Genomic DNA, 22,503 nt, shown 5'->3' with positions numbered 1-22,503 from the left:
TTTTCACTGGAGACATTCTGACAGTATCACCTATATGACACTAGAATGTTGAAGATGTAAGTTGGAGTGCCAGACAGACTTTGATCTCAGGGTGTATGTGCAGTCATGTCATACACACCTCTTACATACAGCCTGCACTGCCTCCTTATCCAGGTCATATCTGTCACCTCCTTGTCAGGGATCTTGTCTTTCTGGGCCACAGGCACCACCTGGTTGGCCACTGCCTTGCTGCTGGATGAGGAACCGATTATTTATCTCCTTAACCATGAACACATTTGCCTTCAGAGTTACTTCTGCTGCTACAGCTAGCATTTTGACAAGTATTACCTGTGCATGCTCTTAAATCTGATGTACCACCAATTTTAACTTCCACATTTAAACAAGCTTAGGATTATGTAGAATGCTAACTTTTTGCAGCTGTTTGTGCAAATTTTTATTAACATATATTCTTCAAGCCTTGTAAGTGCTAACACAGGCTTTTGTATATTGTACAAATGGTTTTGGAATCCAGTCCTTAAACACTCCATTTAAAACATATAAATACCATAGTGAGAAATTGAAACAGAAAACATAGCATACGTTTACCTAATAATACTAAAACCAAAAAGACATTTTACAAGTATATTAAAAATGCAAGAGAAAGCAAGTTAATACTCTTTATTTTAAAAGGAAAGAAAAAAGTGATGAATGATACCATAGAAATGCTTTCTCTTTTGTGAATTAATTTATTTAAAACTTTGGTAACAAAACTCCAAGAAGAGTTATGCCCACTTTCCTTAGAGTCAAACATTTAGTGTTTCCCTTGATTCAGCTTGGTTACTTGTGATGATAAGAAGCATGGACCTAAAAAAGCCATAGACATTGACTGATGTCCCAAGGGAATGCTAAGTGACCTAGGCCGTGAGATAGTGAGTGCTCTGATCTTGCTCTTTGAGACAACAATTATAGGAATAACTTCTGAGGATGATTAGTGAAATACTAAAATAAGCCATTTCTTAAATTAAAGGACAAAATATCAATGGTTAAAAAGCAGGCCTATTAGCATACATTCAAATTTGTTTTTATTTGCTTTTATTTATTCTATAACTGTGTAACTTCATTAGGTATAAATTAAAGATCTAATTTTTGGGACAAACCAAGCACACTGTTGGTTAAGTGGTTTGCTCAGATTTGCTAAGTATAATAACTGAGACTTGGGAAATCAAACTCAGGACTACAAGATAAATGTTGTTAGCTACTCATAGCCTTCATCTTCTTCAGGGAGCTGCAAAAAAGGGCCACATTTTGATTTTTAGTAGTTTACCTTCAGTGTACCCCTTTACTTGTTTGTGCTGCTTACAAAATCTGATTTAGACCTCCATGTTGATGACACTCAGACTGTGGCATTGTACTGGCAGCTTGTTATTAACATTGTTGCTGACTGCATCTGAAGATCTTACTGTAGTATATTCAAAAACAATTAATCTCCATGGTATCCCCAAAGTCTCAAGACAACCCACTAAATAGGTGTTGTTGTTGTTTGCCTTTCAGCTTTTCCCGCTTAGGGGTCACCACAGTGGAACTCCAGTCCGCTGATGATTGGCAGTTGTTTTTTATGGTGTCGAGTTGCCAGCCCGACACCCAACCTTTAACAAAGGCATGCCCATTCAACGCATGTCTTTTGAACGCCCACTCGACTGGGTTCAAAAACAAAACAGTGTAAGAAACTTCACTGTGTGGAAGATTTTCAGTCCATATATTTCTAATTAATCACTGTATATTAATCAGATCAGACAATAGTAGTAGAAGTAGCGAACATAAACTCGTCAAGTCAAAACAAAACAAAACAAAAAATAATAATAGAAAATATATAATTGTACAGCATTACTAAGTATTTGAAAGTAATCCAAGTAAGGCAGGCAGTCTGTTTCCAGTTGAAAATCCTTTATTAAGTACACAGACAAGCGAGCCAAGTAAAACAAAAACAGAGTAATAATCTATAGTATATAGTGTAGCATATTTACTGACATAATGCCACTATCACTTTTAGGAGTGAAACAGACAATTTATGAAAGTTACTTTGATTGCAATGAAACATACACTTAATTATGTTTTGCATGGATATTATATATTCTAAAAGGATAACTGTAAATAATGCTTAATACGTAGTTCTTAAAGGACCCCTACTCTTTTTGATAGGTGCAGTGTATATGATTGGGTAAGGAACAAGGCTAAAATGCAATAATTGTCTGACAGAATATTAAAGGTCTTAAGGCTCCTGTTATAGCACCATATGCATCACAGATGATGTGATGTCTCCATACCCTGCCCTTTCATTTATTATCGCTGAGGTGTAGTATAAAAGGCAAAAAATCTCACAGCATAAAACAGGTATAACATGGACTGTAGGAAAAAAGGGATGCCTTGTACCTTACTCTGTTCTACTGTATATGACCTGGTCATGAGATGTACAGTGGTCTTCTATTTAATCTTTAAATAGTATTTTATACAAGGACAGAAGTCTTGTGTGCACTTGACACAGCTGATGACATGAGCCAGGGGTAAGTGAGGCACTTAACTGTGTGCATTTCTTCACCTTTCCCCTCCTTACCTTTGTTAAATGAAATTCAGTGCTGAAGACATTATGCAACCAACCTTGTTCACCATGTATGTGTGGACTGGAAGTGTTATGAAGGGTAAAGTCGCATCTGTTGTGTCACATTACACTACTGCAACATGACCCGAGTAGTGCAGGTCTTAATCATAACTCTCATAGCACTACTCACCTGTTATAAGGAATGACAGTATATATTCTAGGTCAGAGTTTCACAGTTTACCAGAAGTGGTCAAATTTAATTTAAATGTAAGTGCAGAGGATGGGCATGACCGTGCTGGTGAAAGGGATGAATGAATGAAACTGATATTGGAATGATGCTACGTAATTAAATACCATATGAGATGTGTGCAGGGGCTGAATGAGCATTGTGCTGTGTCATTGGAGCAACAGGTAGCACACTCACCTTTAGTGCAAAAGGCTGTGGGTTCTTTTCCCACAACAAGCAGATTGACTGCTGGTGCTTCACTCCTGAATATGCCATACCTTGGATAAGATAAACAGAGATCATATGTACTTTAGCTGGTGGTACCTCAGGTGGATGTAAAAGATTCCACTGCAGCTATCAAAAAGAATAGGAGTCCTTTATTTTAAGAACAGCATATTAAACATTATTTACATTATTTACAATATTTATAATCTTATTCACACATTTCAATACATTACTTTTTTCAAAAAACTTTCTATTATACTTTATGCTTTACTATAAATACACAATTAGTCCTTATCTGACGCCCATTCTATATTCCACAACTAGAATCTAATCTTTTTTAACATCTCTACCAAATCTCATTTAACATTATACATTATTTATTTGACTCTTTGATTCCAAATAATCCAAGTAATATTACACACTTTTTCTATCCATTCTATCAACATATTCTTTGTTTTTTTTCTTTTATAAAAACATATTCAGTCATGTCATTGATCATGTTATCTCCTCCCTGTATACTATCCTAATTTTTACCATAATTTTACAATTATATTACATTGCAAAAAACATGTTCTGCAGTTTCTTCTTCACCACACGTATTACATATTATTTCAATTCTTTTATAAGGCATATTAGCTTTCACTGGCAATTTTTTTTTAGCAAATCTCTATAAAAAATGTTGACATTCAACCGTGTTTTTGCATCTCTCATTTCTATCTTTTATAGCTTTAAGTTTAATTTCTTCTAATTCTTTCCATTGATATACACAGAAACATTTCCCCATTGCATTTTATGACATATGTTTTTCTGTTTTTTCCAAGTCTTCCATATTTATTTTGCATTTTATACTTTTTCTTGATAAGTCCTCATTTTTCCACTCTCTTTCACTTTTATACATTTTCACCATATCCCATTTTTTATTATATTTACATTTTATATAATTTAGTTATTAAATTCTCATTATTATCCCTTATCTACTTGAGTACTTTATACATATTTAAAGATGCTGCACATACTATAGGGTTAATTAACCCCCGACATCTTCTTTTCTTACATACAAATTCCTGTCTTTACAGGGGTCAATCTGGACCCCAATATAAAAGAAAATATAATATTCAATATTTCTTTCTTACATAATGTTGGCATATTAAACACAGCAGTTAAATATGCTGATTTTCCAAGAACTAAATTCAGCAAATAAAACTTTTTTCTTAAATGAAAACCTAAATGTCTTCCAGAAATCACACATATATTTAATCATTATTATAACATTCATAGGATCATAAGAGGTTAATAGCCTATCGACCCAGAGGTCATTTCAAGCCTAACTGTTTCATCCCAATGCAATACCATAGATACTCTAATCAATGCACAGGATTGTATTTATTAATGATAGTTCATGTCCAGGAGGGTTGTGCGCAGTATCCCTGGTAAGAATTTATGTGCCCCATCCCCTCATCCAGATTCCTTTTGAACAGTGTCATAGAGGTGATCTGCTTCACATGAATTGGCAGCCTATACCAAAGATACAGCAGTTGCTGGGAGACAAATCTGTCCCTTCAGCACATCATATTCAAGTCACAGGCAATATTTATGTCACTGGAATGGGTAGCTCTAGTCCTATTTGATTTATGGATGTGCAACAAATTCATTAGGTTTGGGTTGGAGATTGCTCTGTAAGCCAGGCATAAGTCTCCTCTAAGAAGTCTATACAATACTGAGTATAGTGACAGGAACTTTAGTCGATCTGTGTAAGGTATGTGCTGGGGTCCCTTGAATTTCTTAGTTAGAAACTTCTGAGGTCTCTCCAGTTGCTGCAGGTGCTTTGTAGGGTACATGTCGAAAGGGGTGCTATACTCAATTATGGGCCTGATTAGTGATGAGTATAGAGAGGTTATAACTGCCTTTGTTCTAGAGGCGATGCCTTTGCTAATCAAGTGTGCTACATAGAAAGCCTTCCTTAATACAGTAGACACATGGTGGTCAAAGTTAAGGTCGCAGTCTACTTGTGACCCCCAGATCTCTTACCACTTTGTAGGTACATAGGGTGTTGTTGTTAATTTGATAGTGTGAAGGGACATTGTTTTACTGAAGGGAATTGTGATGTGAGGTATTGCCAGCTATGACAAGAGAAGTAGGGCAGTGGATGTGTAACATATGCCAGCACAGCTAGCTGGAATTTTGTAAAGAATTATATGTCATTTTTATATCAAAATATTTTTTACAGATGCTTGTGTTGAAAAAATGTATTTGTAAAGCTGCTTGTGTTAAAAATGTACCAACAGTGTGCCCTGCTGGAGAGAAAAAGAAATATGCATGTAATATTGTAACTGTTTAAATGTATATGTTTTAACAGAGGATACTGGAAGAGAAGAGGTTATCTCAGACTTTGAAAATAGTTTGAAATTAAATTACTTGGCTTAGGCTATAAAGATTGTATCTTACAGTTCTCAATGTAGCCTGAGGAAAAAGGTCTGTACTAGGAAGCTTCCTGCATTGTCACTGGGGTGAACTAATTGCTACTCTGGAAGGGTGGAGGTTTGACATTGTTTTATAATTCCCATTAGCTGCAGCAGATCTTAGCAAGGCTCTGTGTGTGCATTACTGACACATATGTGCTAAATCCTGACAGCTTCTAGCCAAGGAGGAAGCATGGGAACCAGAAGTCAGATGACCAGATGTATGTGATGTCATTCTGTAATCCATCACTAAAAATGATATTTTAATACTAGGTGAGACTGAAGTCTCATAGCACTCGGTTCTTGGAACCTGACAAGGAAGGACCCCTCATCTACTTCTTCTTGCCTTGCTCTAGTAAGTCAATCAGGGAATAGTAATTCTTTAGATCAGTCAGGAAAATATAGTGAGATTAGTTAAGTACTGATCTTCTGTATCTGTGTGAATATATTCGTCTGTGTTATTTTAATATTTCCTGTGATTGAAACTCTGGTGTTTATTGTAAATAGATATTTAGTATTTTCATGTTCGTTTATTATTTATTATTAAATATGTTTAATCTTTTCATTGTGAATGGTCCCTTAGAGAATATTTTAATATCTGAGAATACTTATACTTATTTATTATTTATTTATTGCATTTGTATACTGGGAAAGTCCACTCGGCCTGAAATGAGCCCATTTTCAGTGGAGGCCAGGGGAGAAAAGTTCCACATGAAATTGCATACAAAGAAAAATTATACACAAACAATACAGAGTATATAAGGTAGAGGCAGCAGATTAAGTAAAGTAATAATACACAGAATAATTTGGTAATAACATTACCTAAATTGGTCATAACAGTGAAGAAATGTTTAAAATCATGGTACAAGTGTAGGAATAGAAGTTTTAAATATTAAGTAAGATTATTAGCAGTGAGAGGAAATGAGCTTAAAGGGTAAAAGAAGGAGGCAGAATGCTTAAAGTAGGGACAGCGCAGGCTAAATTGACAGCAGAAGGAGTTGATATGATAGAAAGAAGGGGGAGATAGATTAGTTGTAGAGTGAGGAGGAGTAGGATCTTGGGAGAGTGAGAAGTTTTGGGGTTGTGATTGGGGGTGCAGGTGCATATCCAGTGTGAGGAGAGATGAAGTTTAAGGTATTTTTTAAAAGCAGTGGGATTACTGATAGCTCTGAATGAAGGAAGGAGATTATTCCAAAGCTTGGAGACAGTAAAATAATGCAGCATTTGACTGGCTGTGAGCTTAGGTTTATCAGTGTTTAACAGCATTTTGTTTTCTGACCTTAGGTGTCGATTAGGATGGTAAATGGTCAGAATGTAGGCGAGGGATGGGCAGGCTGCTGGTAATAAATAAGTTTATGGGCAGTAGTTAGTTGTAGGTATATGAGGTGATGGGGGAATTCAAGCCAGTTTAGTTGATGTAGTGCGGAACAGTGGTGGGTGGAGAATTTAGTATTTATAGCAAATTTGGCAACTGTATTGTAGCATGAACTGAGTTTAGCTTCCAGAGAGGACTGAATATTGGTTAGGATGGGGGCGCCATATAAAAATGTTGGAAGCAGGAATGATGAGACAAGAGCCTTTTTTGCAGAGAAGCTAAGAAAGTAGTTGTGCCTATAAAGGACTCCTAGTTTTTGATGTTTTTTTTTGAGAGGACTGAATATTGGTTAGGATGGGAGTACCATATAAAAGTGTTGGAATCAGGAATGATGAGACAAGAGCCTTTTTTGCAGAGAAGCTAAGATAGTAGTTGTGCCTATAAATGGCTCCTAGTGTCTGATGTTTTTTTTTTTTAATGTTGCTATGGTTATGAAGGTCAAAGGTTAAGTTGTCGTCAATGATGACACCAAGTAATTTGGTAGTGGGAATGACTTCAATAACAGTATTATTTTGGGAATGAACAAAGAATTCATACTTGTCAACTGGGCTGGATTGTTTGGGGGTAAATATTAAGAGTTTAGTTTTATTGGGGTTAAGGGCGAGATGGCTCTGTGACATCCAGGATTCAGTTGAGGTGAATGCTTTTTGGGTAGGTTGCTGTAGTACAGAGGCAGATTTAGAAGAACTGATAATAGCAGAATCATCTGCATATTGGATTACAGTACTGTGGGTAACAGAAGTGTGGAAGTCATTGATGAATATACTAAATAAAAAGGGACCCAGTATGGAACCCTGGGGTACCCCTGTATTAGTGTTGATGAAAGGTGAGGGGCAGTGCTGGCACATAGTAGATTGTTGCCTATTTCTGAGATAGTTAGAAAACCAATAAAGTGTGGAGGGAGAGGTGCCGAGGTTAGAGAGTTTAGTAAGCAGAAGGGAGTGGGAAACTGTGTTGAATGCTTTTGATAGATCGAGGACGAGTGGGGAGACTTTGAATCCATCATCCCTAGCTCTATTAACTGTGTCCAGGAAGGAAATGAGGGCAGTGTTAGTGATATGTCTTGGCCTAAAGCCATGTTGAGTGGAGGAAAGGAGGTGGTGTTTAACCATATGACTAAGGAGCTGAGTGAGAATGCACCTCTCAAGTATTTTTGAGATGGGGGAGAGAATGGCAATAGGCTGGAAGTTAGAGATGTCAGAGTTATTGCCACCTTTGTGAAGTGGGAGAATGTATGCCTTTTTCCAGATATCAGGAATACATGATTCCTGAATGGACCTATTGAGGAGAATGCTGATGGGGTAAGCTATGGAGGAGGCTGATAGTTGTAAGAATTATACAGGTAGGTTATCTGGTGCATTGGTGCATGGTTTTAGTTTATAAAGGAGTTTTTGTATGGTTGAGATAGGTATGGAGAGAGTGAGAAAGTGTGGAATGTAGTAATTGGGGTATGTACTATTGTAAGGGTTGGTTGATTTGTGTTGATGGGTGGGAAGGTGGTAGCAAGCTTAGCAATAGTGTCAATGAAGTAAGAGTTAAAGAGAGAGGCTAACTCACAGGGTGTTTTTTCTGGGTTAGGACATGGATTACTGGTAGTCCTGGGATGGAGTAAGGAGTTGATTGCTAGCCAAAATTTCTTGGGGTTGTGATTATGTTGGTTTTGGAGGGTTTGGAAGTATTATTTTTTTATTTTGAGTACTAATCATTTGGCCTGATTGCAAAGTTGTTTATATTGCATGAGGTTGAGAGGAGTTTTGTTTTTTAGCCATTTTTTCCAGGCTTTATCTCTAGAGGACATAATTTGCTTTTCGACTTGGCAAGCCAGTTAGCATGTTTTGTCTTAACTCTTTTTAGCCAGAGAGGGGCAAGACTATTTAGGATACTAAGAAATGTAGAACTGAAGAATTCCACAGCTTCATTAAGAGGGAGAGATTTTAGTGGATTCCAGTTAGTACTGTGCAAAATATCATTGAAGGTATTTGGGGAGAACTGGGACAGATCACGGGTATATCTATATTGGTGTATGTTTAGTAAAGTGGTGGGCTTACATATTATGAATGCTGGTGAGTGGTCACTTCAACTGTCTGCAAGTGTACCAGAGGTGGAGATCTTATTAGGGTCAAAACCATGATCCAGTCCAGGATTGAACCTTTCCTAATCCTACTGTCAGGTCTGGTAATATCTGAAATAAGCTGAGTATAGATTTGAAGGTTGATGTCTGAGGAGAGGATGTTATTGGAGATGTCTAACCAGTTAATGTTAACGTCGCCTAGGATGATTGTTTCATAGGTTCATAGGTTCATAGGTAGGTACTAGGCTATTGGCCCTAGGGCCTATATAAGCCTAGCCAAAAAAGTACCTTGGCTTTCGCCACCCAAGAAAATGATTTTCCTGTGCCCATGTCAAGCAGGGCCACAGAAGTGATAACCAGGGTGAATTTCCTATCTCCCATCCAATCTTCGAGATTTTTCTTGAAGAGTGCTAATGAGGAGCTTTGTTTGATATAACTAGGTAGTTTGTTCCAGAGTATGGGAAGTCTCTGGGACAGGAATCTATCCCTCCAACATGTTCTGTTTATTGTGGTGACAAGGTTTAGGTTCCTAGAGTGTGTAGCTCAGAGGAATTGGGGTTTCTTTAAGTGGAGCATGTCCAACAGCTCTGGGTTTGACATAGCTCTGTATCTTAGGCAGAGATCGCCTCTGAGTAGGACATATGCGACAGAGTAAAGCTGGAGTTTTTTGAGATGGTCTGTGTAGGGCATCTGTTTGAGGCTAGTAATCCTCTTTGTGAGGTATTTCTATGGCCTTTCTAGTTGTTGTAGATGTCTTGTGACGTACATACAAAAAGGGGCGTTGTACTCTATAATGGGTCTAATGAGTGATGAGTAGAGGGAAACAATGACCTCTTTTTTCCTAGATGTGAAACCTTTTGTGATGAGGCGTGCCACATAGAAGGATTTCCTGACTACTGTGGCGATGTGATTATCAAAGGAGAGACTACTGTCTACCTGTGTCCCAAGATTTCTTATCACACTTTCTGTGTTAGGTAGACTACCGCCTATGTGGTAGTTCATGGGTACAGAGTTTTAACCAAAAGGGATGACAATGCACTTTTTGGCATTGACCCTGAGACCATGGCTTTGACACCAGGCATCTGCCTCAGTGAGGCACTTTTGTAGGATGTCCACATTGTTAGGAGTTTAGATTATTGTTCCTAGTTTGCAATCATCTATGAACTTCATTAGCCAAAGACCTTCTGTGTTACCCTGTACTTCTGAGAAGTAGAAACCAAATAGGAGAGGACCCAGGACTGAATGCTGTGGTTCTCCACTTGTCACTGGTCTGAAGTCAGATTTGGAGTCTGCTACTTTTACAGTGTGGGTTCTGTCAGTGAGCCAGTCGGCAACCCATCTTGTGACATAGGGTTTTATACCTAGTTTAGTGAATTTATTTATAATTCTAGAGTGGGGGATGGTGTCGAAAGCCTTGGCGAAATCTAGATAGGCTGTGTGAATCACCTTACCCTCATCTACGGCTTTGGTGACTGTTTCAAAGAAGTCTATTAGGTTTAAGAGACATGATCTGCCTTTTACAAACCCAAACTGGGTGGGGTCCAGAGTTTGGAGATTACCAATGTCATTGTCTATACATTCCATGATGATATGTTCCATAGCCTTGTAGATCAGGCTCGTCAGGCTAATGGGGCGGTAGTTCCCAGGGTCTATGGTGGCTCCCTGTTTGTGGAGTGGGATAACTGTCACTGTGCACCATTCAGTGGGCACAAAGCCTGAAGTGAGGCTATAACTGAACATGGTACTTAGGTGGGGTGCCAGTTCTTTCCGCTGTTCATGTAGAACGCAACCTGGGATGTTGTCAGGTCCCATGGATGCTGTGTTCTTGGCTTTGGAGAGTGTGTTTTTTACCTGTGCAGCCGTGATTACAAGAACTTTGCAGTCTTCTGGTATAGAGATGGGCCCTTTAGGGGGTGGGAGGGGGGTAAAGTTAGCAGTGAACCTATCTGCTAGGATGTTGGCAATATCAGTTGGTTCTGTATATTTAGTGCCATTGTGCTGTAACTCAGAGCAGATCTGAGTGTTGCCATTGAGATTCTTGACATAGTTATAGAATGCTTTGCGGTTGTCTTTAGAATCAGTGGTGATTTTGTTTTCATAGCTAGCTTTGGAGGATTTTATGCTGTTGGTTGTCAAGGGAAGAATGTCTTTCAGAATGGGAATATTGTTGCCTGGGGGAATGTATATGACTTTGATACAAAGGCTTTTATAGTCATTTAGTTTGAAGTAAGTGATAAGTAACTCTGTGGTGGAGAAGGAAGGAATGGGCTTTGAATATGGAATCACTGTGAAGGTGCTTAGATATAATAAGGTGATGCCGCCACCTTTTTTGTGGAGTCTATCTGTTCTAAGGCAGGAATAGTTTGAGGGAAGAAATTCAGAATCCTTTATATATGGTTTTAGTGAAGTCTCGGTTATGGCTGTAAATTCTGGTTTATATTAATTTAACCATGCATGTAAAAGGGGGGGGGGGCTGTTTCTTATACTTTGAATGTTGATGGGGTGAAATTGAGGGATTTTGGGGCATTATGAGAGGAAAGAGAAGGGCCAGGGTTAGGGTGAATGTCACCACATTGGACTAGGCTAAGATGAATAGGAAAAGGTTTTGGATGGAGTTTCTTTTTTGGGTCCCTAGAATTGTTCTGGACAAGGTTACTAGGAAGATTATCTTGTGGACAGAGGATTGTTGGTTTCCTTTCTGAAATTATATCAGTGGCATACAGACTAGAGCAGATTGTAGAGTAGCTGGAGGGGAGGACATTGTACATAGATGTTGTCTATGTGCGTTTGGAAGGTATATAAGTTGGGTTAAGTGATGAGAGTTGTAGAAGGAGAGAGAGGTAAATAGTAAAAATAAGGAGAAAGATGTGTATGAGGGGCATTATTGTGAGGATTGGAGTATAATGAGTGAATATGTGAGGTGGAGATTATAACGTAGTAGAGAGGATTTGATAGTGAAGAAATGGTAGGAGTAATTGAGACACTAGTAATGAGGGAATGGTAGAATGGTTTGGTATAGAAAGGTAGGAAAGGAAGGTGGGAATAGAATAAGGAAGAGGTATGGAAATAAGAATTGTATGTATTAGGTACTAATTATGTACAAGGGTAGATCAGGTGGAGTATATAGGGGAGGTGAAGAAGGGGTTGGATTGTTAGAAGATAGTTTGACTGGGTGGGCTGTGGAGGAGATGGAGCTGGATTGGAGGATTGATTGGTAGGTGGGGGTATGGATAGGTATAAGTTTAAATGAAAGGGGGTGGGTGGGAATGGGGTTAGGGGAGTGGAATGAGCCTGAGTGCAACAAGGGGGAATGAGTGGGGCTAGCCCAGCTGAAAGAGACAAGAGTGCCACTAGCCCAGCTGAAAGAGGCAAGAGTGCTGAAAATAAAAACAATCGGGATCAACACTTGGCTTACAAAATAGCAGGTGAGTTTGAGCCTGTTTGAAAAGGAGGAAAATATATAATGTGAATGGTAGGCACAAAAGTTGTTTTCAGGAACAGTTGTCCCGTATAGGCAGGGCTGTTAGCAGCATACAAGAGTGCGATAAATGCAGCTATAAGAATATTTATTTCTTTACACATCTAATTTGTAATCCTTTTTGCTGTTGTTTGGGCCAGGTATAGTAGTTAGTTTGCCTTGTGGTACACTGCTATGTAGTGGCAAGAAGGGGGAACCACATCTACTAATCCTAAATTGCCTAACCTTAAATGGGTGAAATGGTCTGGACTACAGGGAGGTCCATGCAAGTGTGCAAGCCAGAAAAATGCAAAGCATACAATGAAAAATAAACTGAGAACTGTACAACACCTACACTTTGATGAGTTTGGGATAGGTCATCCTTGATAGACTGGAAATGCATTGTAGTCCAAAAAAGTTGGGCTACAGCAATGAAATGATAGGCAGCCTGATTAATTGCAGGTGAGTATCTGAGACTTTGGTGAGCTTGAGATAGGTCGTCCTTGATTGACTGGAAATGCAGTGTAGTCCAAAAGGGTGGGATACAGCAGTAAAAGGAAGGGCAGGTGAGTATCCGAGACTTTGGTGAGCTTGGGCTAGGTCATCCTTGATTGACTGGAAATACAGTGTAGTCCAAAAAGTTGGGATACAGCAGTGAAAGGAGGGGCAGCCCGATTTATTGCAGGTGAGTATCCGAGACTTTGGTGAGCTTGGGACAAGTCGCCCTTGATTGACTGGAAATGCAGTGCAGTCCAAAAAGTTGGGATACAGCAGTGAAAGGAAGGGCAGCCTGATTTATTGCAGGTGAGTATACGAGGGGCAAGCACACAATGCGAGGACCAGTTTAAAATTTTTATATATATATATATATATATATATATATATATATATATATATATATATGGTATATATAATGTATAAATATATATATATTATATATATTTGGTCACAGCTCTGTCCTCTCCTGAAAGCCTTGCTGTTGGACAAACTACCATTTGTATTAATATTAATTTCACTCAGTATAAATGGGTACCCTTGCAAGAGCCTTAGAGTAGCTGGCTTTGAGTGTCTGGAGGTGGTGGAACTACCTTATAGTTGGTACAGAAGGGGGCATAGCTAGTAAATCTATGCTAGCCTTTCCCAGGTGTGTGTGTGTGTGTGTGTGTGTGTGTGTGTGTGTGTGTGTGTGTGTGTGTGTGTGTGTGTGTGTGTGTGTGTGTGTGTGTGTGTGCGTGTGTGCGTGTGTGTGTGTGTGTGTGTGTGTGTGTGTGTGTGTGTGTGTGTGTGTGTGTGTGTGAAAATCAAATTTCAAAGAGTGTATGTGTCAGCTGCTTGGAACAGGGGCATGAAGCAATTCTTTTTACAGAGAGTGGTGGAGAACTTGGCTTGGACACTCAGCTGAGGTCTCAACTCCACAGCTGTGTCAGTGGGGGAGACTTATTGGAGAGCTGGAGAGACAGAAGACTCAGCCCCCATACTGACTGTGTTCACTGTGTGCTCTTAATGGAAACTGTGCTTGATAAAGAAAACTGCATCTATAAATACTGAGTGTATCCATTTTTGTTCCAAGCAAACATCCCTCTCAGTGTCAGTGGTGAGGATTTAAGCTCCTTGATTAGTGGCCGAGAGTGGGGATGTCACAGGATAGATGATGCATTTCTTTGCATTCAGTCTGAGACCATGACTAAGACACCAGTTGTTGGTCTTATTAAGACCCTCCAGACGTATACTGACATAATTTGGGGATTCAATAATTGCATCTAGTTTGCAGTTCTCTGCAGACTTGGTCAGCCACACACCCTTAGTTTTGGCCTGAATTTCAGAGAAGTATATACCAAACAGTAGGGGGCCCAGCACTGACTCTTTTGGCACCTCACTTGTGACATGTCTGTTAGTTGATGTGGACTCACCAACTTTGATAGTGTGTGACTGATTTGTGCGCCAGTTGGTAACCCATCTTACAATGAAGGTTTGCTAAGTTTATCTGTAATGCCTGAGTGTGGGAATGTGTCAAAAGCCTTTGCCAAGTTGAGGTATACTGTGTGCACAGATTTGCCCTTGTCAATAATCCTGTTCACATTTTTGAAGAAATCCACCGGGTTTAATAGGCAGGATCTGCCCTTGACAAAGCTAAAGTGGGTCAGATTCAGGGTTTGAAGGTTGCCTATGTGTTTATTTATGAAGTTCATGATGATGCATTTAATGGCTTTACAGATGAGGCTGGTCAGATTTATGGGTCTATAATTCCCTGTGTCTGTTGCTAAGTCACCTTTGTGGAGGGGCAATAACTGTTGCTGTTCTACATTCTGCAGGAACAAAGCCAGTGATTGAATAGGGAATTAATGGTGATGCTAGTTCATATTTTTGGTTGTTTAGAAGACGAATGCCATCTGGTGCCATAGTGGCTGTGTTTTTTGCCTTAGACAAGGCTTTAATGACCTGCTCTTTGGATATAGGTTCATAGGTTCATAGGATGATGCTAGTCTATTCATTTGGAGGCCCTTATAAGCCTAGCCAAGAATTTCACCCATGTTCCCTCAAAGTCAGCACCTGTTTCCCCTATCCAGCAGGGACACAGGTGGGATCCCATGGTGTATTTTCTGTTTCCCATCCATGTTCTTCTTAAAGAGGACTAGGGAGGTACTCTGCTTGACATGGAGAGAGAGTCTATTCCACAAATGGGGGAGTCTTTGGGACACAAATCTATCCTGCCAACAAGTTCTATTAATGTCACAGACCAGGTTAAGGCCTTGCGTATGGGTTGTGTGAGTGGAGTTTGACTTATGGATATGCAGCAACTCCATCAAGGCTAGGTCTGAGATGGCCTTGTATTCCAGACACAAGTCACCTCTGAGGTCTGTACGAGACTGAGTAGAGGGACAGGGTTTTTAGCCTATCTGTATAGGATAGGTGTTTGAGACCTTGGATTTACCTGGTCAGAAACCTCTGTGGTCTCTTCAGCTGCTGTATGTGCTTGACAAGGTACATGCCAAAGGGGGCATTGTACTCGATAATGGGTCTGATAAGGGGGGAGGAGTACAGATTTGTTATGACCTCCTCGTTCCTGGATGAAATACCCTTATTTATAGGGTGGGCCATGTAGAAAGCCTTCCGTACAAAGGAGGCAACATGGTGGTCAAAAGTCAGGTTGCTATCAACCTGGGTGCCCACTTCCCTCACGACTGATTGCATGCTTAGTATATTGTTATTAATGTGATAATTAGTGGGGATGCCATTTTCCCCAAAGGGAATAATAATACATTTCTTGGCATTCAGTTTGAGGCCATGCTTCTGACACCAGTCATTAGTTTGGGTAAGGCCATCTTGGAGGATGTTTACATCACTAGGGGAATTTAAGACAGTGCCCAACTTGCAGTCATCTGCCAGCTTGGTCAGTCACAGACCACTGGTTTTGGCTTGCACCTCAGAAAAGTATATCCCAAACAGTAGAAGTCCCAAGACCAATCCCTGTGGTACACTGCTCATTACGGGTATACTACTAGAGGTGGCTTCTCCTATTTTGACTGAGTGGGTTCTATCAGTGAGCCAGTTAGCTACCCATCTGGTAACATACAGGTTGATGCCTAGCTGGGAGAGTTTATCTATTATGCCAGAGTGGGGAATAGTGTCAAAGGCTTTGGCTACGTCAAGGTAGGTGGTGTACACCATCTTCCCCTTGTCCATGGCTTTGGTGACTGTTTTGAAGAAGTTGACCAAGTTTAATAGGCATGATCTCCCTTTGACAAAACCAAACTGTGTGGGGTCAAGCGTTTGGAGGTTGCCAATGTCCTTGTTTATAAGGTCCATGATAATGCATTCCATGGCCTTGCAGATCAGGCTAGTTAGGCTGATGGGCCTATAATTTCCTGGGTCAGTGGATGCTCTAACTTTGTATAGCGGGATGACAATGGTGTCCTTCATTCAGCTGGGATGAAGCCGGTGCTCAGGCTTTGGTTAAATAGGGTGCCTAAAGGAGGTGAGAGCTCAGGCCTGAGTTCATGTAGGATACAGCCAGGGATGTTATCGGGTTCCATGGAGACTGTATTTTTTGTCTTTGAGGGGGAATTAAAGACCTGCTCCTTAGTGATTAGGGGAGGGGAGGGGGGGCAGGTGCTGTGGATGTCCTAGTTTACTGATGGGGGGACAGGGGGTGAAGTTTTCACTGAACCTGTCTGCCAGCAAGTTGGCTATATCTATGACATTTGTGTATGTGGTGTTTTTGACCACCAGTTCAGAACAGATGTGGGTATTACCTTTGAGACTGTGGACATATGTGAAGAAAGCCTTGTGATTGTCCTTAGTGGATGTGGCACCATCCAGGCATGTAGGTGCTCATATATTTTTTTTGGTGTAGGCTTGGATATTTGTCCTAGTTCCAACTGAAAGGATGGTGGCTGTGAAGCTGCCTATACCTGCTATGAGGAAATTGTAGTCAGCTTTGGAAAAGTTTTTTTGTTTGACCCAGGGATGGGGTCAGGGGAGATGGTAACTTCAAAAGTGATCACTTTTATAGTCGGACCTTACCAAAGAGGATGACACTGTAGGGGTGCTACAGTGGCTACTCATGTTGGTTAGGACCAGGTCCAGGATATTTTCACCTCTCATAGGGGTGTTGATCAGCTGATCGAATGCACTGGCATTGACGAAGTTGAAGAATCTCTGGACATTCATGTTTGGGCAAGAATAGGTCTTCCACTCTATGGTTGAGTAGTTAAAGTCACCCAGGATCAGGGTAGACGGTTGTAATACCATTTCACCAGCCTGGAGGTGTGTATGTCTTTGATAAATATTGACACTCCACCTCCTTTGGCTTTGTAGCCTTCCATTTGGGGTCTGAAAATATGATAGCATGAGTAACCTGGTAAGACTGGGGTGCTCTCCACAGCTTTGAACCAGGTTTCAGTGACTGCACAACTGTCAGCATCCTCTAGGGCAAGGAATGCTTGCAGTGAGTGCAGTTTCATGCTAAGACTTCTAGCATTTAGCAGCATGACCTTTAAATTTTGTTTTGAAGAATTTTTCACATTGGTAATTATGTGCTTATAACTTTGCCTAAAAAAGGCATTATGGGTGAGGCAAGAGCCTTTGCCAGAAGCCTGAAGCCCAGGGGAGACAGATGAAGGCCATTTCTGGCAAAGCATTGTGGTCTGTCAATCTTTTTGCAGTACATCGCTACTCCATTTGCCATTTTGTTTCAGTTTTTTTCAAGTTTGTGACTTCAGTTTTGTGTTGACATTATGTCCTCCCAGGCTGTTAGGTACTGGATCCCCTTGGAATGACACCAGAAACTATTATTATACTAATATACTAATATACTCTACTAAACTATTATTCATTAATATAGGCTTCTAATTAAGAAAATATCATTAATATTACCTTTTTTCTTTTTTTTCAAAATGTTTTTATTCATTTTATAATGCAATAACTTAACAGTATAGTAACAAGAAAAAACAAATAAACTATATACAATGTCCATAACAACTAAAAAAGCAATATCACCTTTTTTATCCACCTTTTTTCATATAAATTTAAATACCTCATTACATAGTTCCTTAAAAATAAAACTCACATCTAAGCATTCAGTTAATGCTTCTACAAAACAATTATTTTGTACTATTGTCAAATTCTTATACATCTTGTATTCTATCCATCCAGTCCTGCTACTGTTTCTAAATTTACTTTCCTTAATATTTTGTCCATTACTATTTTCATTATATTTTTGATCTGTCTGTATTAAACCCCTTTCATCTTTCAATTCCCTAATTATGCTGTCTTCTTTCATTATTTTACTAAGATATAGAGCTAGCTCCTCTTTTTTATCCGCAGAAATTATCTCTGCTTGAATAATACATTTTTGATTGATTTATTTTAAAAATGTATTTTTTTATAATTATTTTTCTTCTAAATTTTCAAATGTTTTTTTCATTCATCATAATGTACTTCTTTCTCACTTCTTTCCTCTTATAATTTTGGAAAATTATCCAACATTTTTTATATTTACTCTTAAAAGCAATCCACCATTATGGCCAGTTTTTATAGAACTCTACCATATTAATGTAATCTTACCGTAATTCTAACCACATTTTCATATTTCCCTACCCACTCTTTCTCATCTAATCTTTTTAAATTTTTACCTATTTTAATAACTGAATATCCCAGAAATACATGTCTAAAATATGTCTGTTTTATTAGCTAGTTAAAAACTTTCACAGTTACTCACTGCTTCTTCAGGCTTCAAGTAACAGAGTAACAAAGTAAGATATAAATGCAATTATATACTAGTGTGTAATTCCCCTGAATTAAATAATCAAGCAAGCAAACAGTTTCTAAAAGTGATCGTACACAAATCTTAAAAGATAGAACTCTAACACAATATAAAAATATAACAAATCAAAAAACAAAACCTTCTATTAACACTTTTTAAACTATTTAAATTTATTGCTAATATTGTGCAATTATCTCTTTTCCTTTTCCAAAGTTTACTGTAGAATAGATATAATTATCCCTTCATTATTTCCCTTCTTTTTTATTTATTGTTTAACCCTATAATTTTTCTTTTTCTCTTTTGTATCCTTTTGCCAATGGAATTCTTCTTTCCTTTAACAAATTTCAAGCTGACATCTTCTGCATCACTAATTTCAGATCCTTCTTCTATATTTAACTCATCTTCTTTTTGTAATTAATTTAAAGCCATTTTCTTTTTGTTACCTTTATTCATGACCTCTACTTCTCCTTGCTTCTATCCCTGCTCTTCTTGGTTTATTTTTTTTCATCTTCTTCTCTAATGTGTTCCTGTTCCCCTTGCCTTAATATAGTTACTTTTCTAGCACATCCTTCCCTTCTTTACACTCTAATCACATATGTCTACCCTTCTTACATTTATAACATTTCACTTCACAATTTTTGCATCATGTCCTATTTTACCACATAACACTTTTTCTCTTAATACAATTCATAATCAAATGATCTTTTTTTTTTTCCACATAAGAAAAACATGTTTTTGATTAAGCTCAATATTTTACAACCCCTTTTTGTCCATCAATATTTATAATACTAGGAATATGCACATTTTTTTCCATTTTCCATTCTTAGTATAACATTGCAATCCTATCCTCCAGTCCATAAACATCTATTATCATAAACCTTAGAAACATTATTTCTTTACACATATTATGCAAGTGTCTTTTTAAAGTCTCTTTTCAACTTCAGTCCTAAATTGCATGTTTATTTTCTTCTTTGTTTGTCTATGAAAAGCTTTAAACACATATAAAATCCAAAGACCACAGTCTTTCTTTTTTTCCATATTTCCCTCAAAATGTTTCCATTTTATATCCATTTTGAAATATAATATTGCAAAACATTTCTTTACTTATATGAATAAAGGCTCTACATCAGTTGGTTTATTTCCTAATGAAGAAATTATATTGTCCCATACCTTATATCTTGTCTTTGCTAAAAAATATTACAGTGTAATTCCACCTCTGCTTCACTTCCAGCTGCTTTGTTTCTTCTACTTCTTGTTTTCTTCCCTTCTCTCAGATTATATCTACATATGATATATTCTTCTTTACAACTTCTATATCTTCCTTTTGTATTTTATTCATTATATCACCCCAATAAATATCTTTTCCTCTTTTAGGCTTAGTGGCAACCAATAAATCCTGCAAAACATCATCCTGCAACCCTCCTGATTGGAGGTTTGTAACAAATACTTCATCTCCAACCAAGCTGTTCTCCTCGAACAGTTCCTGCTGGAACTTGCACCCCAAGTCTTGTGAAGGACTGATTTCCTTCACTTCTCTCATCATTCTCTTCTGCATTCTGTCTCCATAAGAAGTCTCAACTCCCTTCTGAAAAACTTCTCCAAACCCCTTCTCCTTTAAAGTCTGAAGTGTAGTCTCGACTAACTTCACTTCATCATCGCTCATCTTCGACTTCTCATCAGGATCAATACAAACATCTGCCGACATATCAGCATTCTTAATTTCCTCTTGCACTACTGAATTCTCCACAAAACTGTAGAAAAAAGTTTCTGATGCAATACACAACAATATCCCTACTTCTCTAAGCCACCTACGTACCCAGCACAGAAGCAGGAATTGTCACAGCAGCAAAACTCCCACTCACCAATAAATCAAGTAGGTGATTATTTATTTTATTTATTTACTTATTTTACAGTTGTTTACTGGGAAAGTCCAACTGGACACAGGTCCTTTTTCAGTAGAGGCCTGGGGCGAAAATTCCAGCAGTAACAAATATACACATTGTAAAAGTTAACAATAATACAAGGAAATTCTAGTATCATTCACAATCAGCAATAGTACAATATTGGGCAATATAGTTCTTTAGAGGTTATAATAGCATAACATGTGATACATGAGTGTATGCATTTAAATAATGAAGTAAAGCAAGTTACAACAGAAATAAGTGCATAGAATGGAGTAAGATAACACCCACTGAGCAAGTTGTGGTTAAATATACTGAGGTTAGATTTATCCAGGAGAGTTGCAAGGACAAAGCTAGGTGTCTACTAAGTGAGCAGTTAGGATCTTTTTAAATTGCAATGTGGAGCAGTTAGAGGTAATAGGGGTTGGCAGTTTATTCCATATTTTAGGAATGACATTTGAGAAGAGAGATTCTCCAGATGAGTTGTTAGCTTTGGTGGTTTCTAAAAAAGAGTTTGTTACTGGAACGGAGGGCTTAGAAATGGTGTATAGTTGTATAAGATTTTGGAGAGCAGGGATTTTATCTGATTGGTGCAGGATTTTGTGGACAAAGGTTAATTGATCCCAGATGTTCCCAGATGCCCTGGCCAAATTTTCCCTTTGGGTCTCCCCTGAAAAGAGGCTACAAGCCTAGTAGGACTGATCTGGTCAACAAAAGATAAAATAAAATTTTGTGTGTTGCATGATGATTATTGTGTAGAATTTGTTTAATGTTAGAGAGTTGATGGGCAATGGGTCTGATATATTCTGTGTGTGCATGCGAGCATGAGTGTGTGTGTGTTTGTGTGTGTGTGTGTGTGTGTGTGTGTGTGTGTGCGTGTGTGAGTGCGCTCACGCATGCATGTGCATGGATATGAAGCAATAAGTGAATGAAAAATATGCTAGAAAATAAAATATTTATGAGATGAGAGTTTGACTGCCTTCACTAATTCCTTTAGTCTTTGAGATAAAATGTTCAGTTTTAAATATTTTGGAGAAACTGTCTGTTTGGTAATGCTCTCAATAAATTTCTTTTTTTTCTTATAACACTTCTTTGTTCTGTGATTTGGTAACGTGATCAAAAGAATTGTACCTACCTCCCAACACACAAAGTGTGTGTTCATGTTCCAATCTGGACTGTCATCTAGAACAAATTCATATACCAACTACAGGACCATATATGCACAAAAGGTTGTATATCTAGTATTTGTACAATATAATGATTTCAGACAAAGCTCTCAACTTCTTTGATCAAAAATCAGAGAAAAAGCCCATAAACATGCACAGTTTTTAAGTATTAATCTAATTCACTTAAAAAGTTAACATAACTGATTTTGCATTAACATTAGCATTTTCTGAACAATAATAAAGTAAATTGACTGACTATAATTCTCGGTGACTTACCAAAAGTTAAACAATTTTACAAAAGGCATGACAGAAACATGAGACAAAACCAAAGACAGCTGAAATATATGATTTCGGGTTAGTCTTCAATAATTTGACTGGATGACTTAGTTTAATTTAATCAAATCACATTACTTACATCTAGTGAGTTTTATGTCCTACAGATAGAATATTCAATGTTCAGGGTACTTCTGCAGACAGCTTGGGGAGTAATGTGAAGTAATTATCAATGAAATTTTTTAAAGTAAGATTTAAATCTTCGGTCATCTTTAAAATTAATGTATTACTTCAAATCTTTCTCTGGTGTAACTTGTTTAAATCTGTTATGCTAGGTGAAACTATGCTTAGATTTCTCACATTTTAATAATAAACTTATAAGGACCCTAGACAGGTATAACATGCGAATGTTTTTGTTTAATGAATGCATAAATTAATACATAATAGAGTGAAAACTTTATATTTATTACTAGATACAATCTTCACTATGGAGCTTAACAAATTGTTTGC

Source organism: Protopterus annectens, chromosome 2.part2 (assembly GCF_019279795.1).
Source record: "Protopterus annectens isolate FY-2018-M chromosome 2.part2, PAN1.0, whole genome shotgun sequence".
Classification (NCBI taxonomy): domain Eukaryota; kingdom Metazoa; phylum Chordata; order Ceratodontiformes; family Protopteridae; genus Protopterus; species Protopterus annectens.
Note: the sequence above shows the minus strand (reverse complement) of the source record.